Source organism: Herpailurus yagouaroundi, unplaced genomic scaffold (genome assembly GCF_014898765.1).
Source record: "Herpailurus yagouaroundi ecotype Mexico unplaced genomic scaffold, PumYag 28, whole genome shotgun sequence".
NCBI classification, from domain to species: domain Eukaryota; kingdom Metazoa; phylum Chordata; class Mammalia; order Carnivora; family Felidae; genus Herpailurus; species Herpailurus yagouaroundi.
In genome coordinates this window covers 109943633-109949632 of record NW_024412376.1, presented here as the reverse complement: position 1 = coordinate 109949632, position 6000 = coordinate 109943633, and the positions used below count along the sequence as shown (strand labels likewise).

At 33.0% G+C, this 6000-nt stretch overlaps 1 protein-coding gene across 2 annotated transcripts in view; it reads left to right on the top strand.

The window, feature by feature from the left end:
* Positions 1–6000, top strand: part of NPFFR2 (neuropeptide FF receptor 2) — a 94708-nt gene that overhangs the window by 62166 nt on the left and 26542 nt on the right. Inside the window, exon 1 of one of the 2 annotated variants that reach the window (XM_040481573.1) lies at positions 2941–3047. The exons of the other annotated variant lie outside the window; for it this stretch is intronic. The gene's annotated coding sequence lies outside the window, so the exon portion shown is untranslated. Of the gene's footprint in view, positions 1–2940; positions 3048–6000 lie in introns of those variants that run through there. 2 annotated transcript variants of the gene reach the window in all.

The window sequence follows — 6000 nt, the reverse complement described above, 5'->3', positions numbered from 1 at the left end:
GAGCCAAACCATAAGAGACTCTTAAAAACTGAGAATAAACTGAGGGTTGATGGGGGGTGGGAGGGAGGGGAAAGTGGGTGATGGGCATTGAGGAGGGCACCTGTTGGGATGAGCACTGGGTGCTGTATGGAAACCAATATGACAAAATTTCATATTAAAAAAAAAAGATTCCACATATAAGAAAAAAATCACTATGTTGTAACCTGAAACTAATATAACATGTCAACTATACCCATATAATATTTTAATTAATAAAAATTCAAATATTAAAAATGAATAAAAGGACATGAAATATGAAAAAATAACAAAATTACGACTTTATTGCAAAATACATAATATGTAAATACTTTTTTTTTTTAAAGACTAACAATCTGAGCTCATACCTAATTTCTGAATTTGTACCTTCAGAAATATTGAAATATTTTGATCCCTAAAAATAAGTTTAGGTCATTTATGCTTGAAGTCCGATTTCATACTTTATATGTAGATTTGATATTTAACTTAATAATTCTGCTCAGCTAATGTATTTTCAGCATTCCACATTCTCTGCTCCAGAAAATTAGTAAATTTTAATTCCAAATGTAACTATAAGAAGTATATGGGGGGCGCCTGGGTGGCGCAGCCGGTTAAGCGTCCGACTTCAGCTCAGGTCACGATCTCGCAGTCCGTGAGTTCGAGCCCCGCATCAGGCTCTGGGCTGATGGCTCAGAGCCTGGAGCCTGTTTCCGATTCTGTGTCTCCCTCTCTCTCTCTGCCCCTCCCCCGTTCATGCTCTGTCTCTCTCTGTCCCAAAAATAAATAAACGTTGAAAAAAAAATTAAAAAAAAAAGTATATGGAAAACATTAAGAAATAAAGAACGTAGGATTTGGTCTCCATAATATACAAATTAAGAAACTGCTTACTACTGGCTGAGTCAGTCACACAAGAATTGAATCAGTACCTTAAGAATTGTAAAGAAAACTGTATAATCTCTGGATTCAGACACAGTTGAATTCAAATTTTGGCTCTTTTGCTTGATTCCTGTGTGATGGTGTTTTGAGTTACTTACTCTTCTTAACTCTGTCTTTTCATTTATAAAATAGGGATAATGCATGAATTTCAGAATTGCTATGATTAAATGAAATATAACTGTATAGCAGCTAATACGTGGCTCAATAGAATTTGTCATTACTATTAACTTCCTATCTCTGACAGTAATAATAATAATAATAATAATAATAATAATAATAATAATATTTTTCCAAATTGCATACTTAACAAATCATCTTCAAACTAAGATAGCATACAAAGGTTTGCTTGACTTTGTTTTCCTTTGCATACCATTAATAGCAGATTGAGTTTTGGTAACGAAGTTTCCTATTAATATAATTTCTTAATTTGTTTAACATGTATAAAATATGTCATCCAAACACAGAGGTAATTATGTTACAATTGAACATGATGAATAGCAGAGAATTGAAAGTAATACAAACTTCAGAAATGTTTTGTGTTGTTAGAACACTAACCGGCAGGAAGATGCTCTATTTTAGGTCTGTTATCATTTCAAATCATCCAGGCAGAACTCAGAGGTCTGAGAAGCATCTTTCCATGCATTTTCCACTCTCATACCTTTATATTGAGAGAAATAGTTCTATTTTCTTGTCAATGATAGTATCCAGTTGCTAAAATATAATTACTTGCAAACAGTCTTCAAGAGTTATCTTTTACCTTATAGGAAGAAGAAACATCTGTGCTATGTCCATTTACTTACACATAAAATAATAAATTTCCATTAGGAAAAATAAAAAAAAAATGCTTGGTCACAAGAGTCAGTCTTTGTTCTGCACATTACTTCATTTTATGTTAACAAATTTACTTAGATAATTCACATACCATGCAATTCACGGATTTCTGCTTTTTACTTCCTGAACAAGATCTACCTAAGATTCCAGAGATAAAAGCTAAATAAATATATATTGAATACTAAATCCATTAAAAAAAAAAGTCTGAAGTAGAATATAGTAGGTGCTCAGGAGGAGACAAATATTTACAACATTTTTTCCCTTCAAGGCATTAATGTTTAAGGGAAATAGACATATGTACACAAATATTTAAAATATCAAAACATAATTATATATATGTATATATATATATATATATGTGCATACACACACACACACACATATATATATATATGGAGAGAGATTATTTTCAGTGACTAATAATCAAATACCTGGCACAAAAACTGAGTTAGGAATTTGAGGGAAAAATACATATTTCACTCTAGGTTAGTCAATGAGAATTTCCTAGATAAGATTTATGTTGGGAGTTTATTTATTTTTTTTTAATTTTTTTTTCAACATTTATTTATTTTTGGGACAGAGAGAGACAGAGCATGAACGGGGGAGGGGCAGAGAGAGAGGGAGACACAGAATCGGAAACAGACTCCAGGCTCTGAGCCATCAGCCCAGAGCCTGACGCGGGGCTCGAACTCACGGACCGCGAGATCGTGACCTGGCTGAAGTCGGACGCTCAACCGACTGCGCCACCCAGGCGCCCCTATGTTGGGAGTTTAAAGGAGGGAAAGGATGAGGGTATCTTACCCATCTTCCTGAGTGAAGATGAAAGAAGGCATAAAATCATGAACAGAAGCAAAGGAGTGGAAAACAAGAGGACATCCTCAAGGAACAGTATGAGGAAAAAACCCAGTTCCTCTTAAGGAAAACTATAATATATTCTCCGACTAGGATAGTGATGAGTAAGATTGTTAGCCAGCACTTCCACAAAAACCACAGGATGTATAGCAGTTTCCTGAAATATTGCATTTTCACAGGAGTAAGCTAATTGAAAATTATTTTCATTTTTTAAAAACTCGGATATGCAGATACACTAAATATTATTTTCTAAGTCATTTTAAGTGTTTCAAAAATGCACAAATTCCATGCATATGGGCTCATTCTCTTAACCATTTGAGTTCTTGAGTAGAGAAACTGGAGTATTGAGAATTGAAGGAGATGAGGCTGAGGAGACCCATTGGATTCACCTTGGGGAGGAACTTGAGTGCCAGGTAAGTAGGTGGACTTCACTCAGTAGTTTTGAGAAGCCTTTGAAAAAAGCTAAACAACTAGGGAAACGTGAAAAATAAAAGTACTTTAGGAAATTACAATGGCAACTTAATATACAGGATGGATGAACTAGGAGAGATTATAGGCTGAGACCAGCTTAGAAGATGCAAACACCAATGATTGATTGAGAGTCGTACTGTTGTGAGAGCCAGTTCTGTGATCTGATTCATAAAAACTAGGGTCCTTTCTTCTTGACTGTTAAAGATTAGAGAACTCATTTCATTGGGCCCTACAATTACTAATTTAAAATATAACAACTGTTGGTAGTCAAAGGGAAATATTACAAAGGCAGTAGCCTTGCCTTTAAGGAAACACAGTGACACTAAGTGATAGTGCCATGTTATTTTTAAACTGTTATTTCTAAACAAATGGAAAATATTACCCACTAATAATCTGTGTTGAATATCAGAAAAAAGTGCCTTCCAAATTTTATCAGAAGTCATTCAAGAAATACATCTCATTTTATATGAGACATTAAAGTAGAGCCAATCATAAGCTACCCTAAGTCACAAATGTTCATATGGTCATCTATTTTAAGAAAAATATCAGACAATGTTTTGAAATCATTCTCAAAAAGTTAACTATTCCTCAAAAGGTGGTAATGTTTTTAAGCATTCCTGGCAGAATATTTAATGAGCAGTTTAGCTGTGGTTCCTTAGCAGAATGAAGAGGTCTTGGAATGGTGAAAACTATGAGGAAGTAAGTGGTAAAGTCACATTTCTGCTCAGGAGGATCTCTGTTATAACCACATAAGTCTTCTGCCATATTTAATTCTCTCCATTTCTGTAGATAGTAAAACATTCTTTCACAGGAAGTAAAGAAGCTACCATGAAAGTAAAAGGCCTTAGGGTACCACATCAGGCCTGTTTCCCTTGATGATAAGTCTGTTATTTGGGGCTTTTATTCATCTTCTTTGGGGCATGGAACATTATTTCATAAGATATCAATTTCTTGAAGCCGTCAGGACAGCTAGGACAACATATATTCTGGCTATTTCTTTTTTACAAAGGCTTACATCATGATGTATGGTGAAATCCCTGGTTGAAAATGTGGAATGTTTATATACATTTCTGAAGAGTGGTAAACTATCTAGTTTCCATATTCCTGTATTAATTTTCCACTCAAATCATCCAAGACTCAAATCTCATAACCCCCAAAGCCTATGCGGCTGAGAGTGGAATAAAGTGGGCCAGGGATGCCTGGGACTAGTTTCTGCTCTTGGTTCTTCCCTTGTGCTTCCCTTCAGATGGTCTTTCCAGAAGATAGAAGTATCATTAACTCCTGGAATTCAGTTCTTCCTTCAAAATGGTTACAAGCATAAAACCAGAAGTGTGCTAATAATATCAAAGGGATATTCAAGTTAAAGAGGGTTTTATATGCGATGTATGTATTCACAGGACATTGTTAGGTGACACAGGAAATTGGGAAATCTGTTATCTTTCTGTAGTCCAAATATTTAAGGATAGATTATAGAAACATGTAGGAAAGAGTTGTAAACTACTGTAGTACAATGCCAGCTTTTTGTCAGATTTTAAAAGTGTATGAAGTACTGACAATTGTTATGATTCATATTTAATATTTTCAAAGGCTATATAATTGATGTATCTGAAAATTTGTCACTTAATTTTCAACATAATATGTATACTTTGACAAGTAAATTTAGGTGTTCAGAAAGTAAACAAAAAGCAACCAAATTTCTTCAGGATTCACAAGAGCACATGTATTTGAGTATTACTAATCATAATATGAAGGAAACTTAGTTAAAACTCAGATTTCAGATAATACCATTTCCATTTTAAAAGGCTTCTTTGATGAATAATAGAGAAAGAAAAGACATACAATTAAAATAATAAAATACAAAATATATTTTAAATTCTATAAAATGTATGTGGATACTTACATGCTTCCAGAAAAAAAATATTTTACAGGAAATACAAAGAAATAATAGATTTTACTACATAAACATCTGAATTTTTCAACCTAAAAACACTGTAAAAATTAAGTGCTGGCTGAAAATGGCAGATGAAATATATGTAACAAATGGCAAAATGTCTAATAAAAAAGCTTTTATGAACCATTAACAACCAAAAAAATGAATATTCAATATGAAAAAAGACAAAAGAAATCAGCAGTTCACCTAAAAACAAATTCCAAAAATATGGAACTAAAGTTCAACTTTATTAATATATTTTTTAATTTAAATAAGGAGTTAACCATTTTTAAATATAGTAAATTGGCAAAATTTAAAAAGTAGTGGGGGGTAGAATTTTAGTGCCTAGTATTGGCAAGACAGAAGGAACATTTTTCGGCACCACTGAAATGTGAATTAAGGTCAGTGTCTGAATAGACAATAAATAATATTTGTCAGGAGCAAAAAATGACCATGATTTTTTATCTATTATTCCCATTCTAAGAATATTCTAGAAAATTCTAATAAGTTATAAAATATCAATATATTACTTTAATACCAGAAAAGCTGGAATTTTTTAAATTGTCCAATACCAGATGATAGGTTGAATAAATTGGAATATATCTTGTAACAGATCAATAGTCACCAATGAAAAATTATTCTTGGACAGAGTCAAAAAATTATTTTTGACTATGAACAAAAACGTATGGTATATCCTTAAGAGACAAAAATAATATAAACATGTTTTTAGTATAATTCCGATTTCAAATATGAGTGTAGCTTGCTAAGATATTCACAGATCCTCACGCCTTTGGGGCTTATCCTTCTGTTAATTATGGAATGGAATGTGAAAATGAAAGTATTTCGGGGGTTCCTGGCTTGCTCAGTCACCAGAGCATGCAACTCTTGATCTCAGGGTTGTGAGTTTGAGCCCCACATTAGGTGTAGAGATTGCTTAAAAACAAAATCTTAAAAAAAAAAAAAAA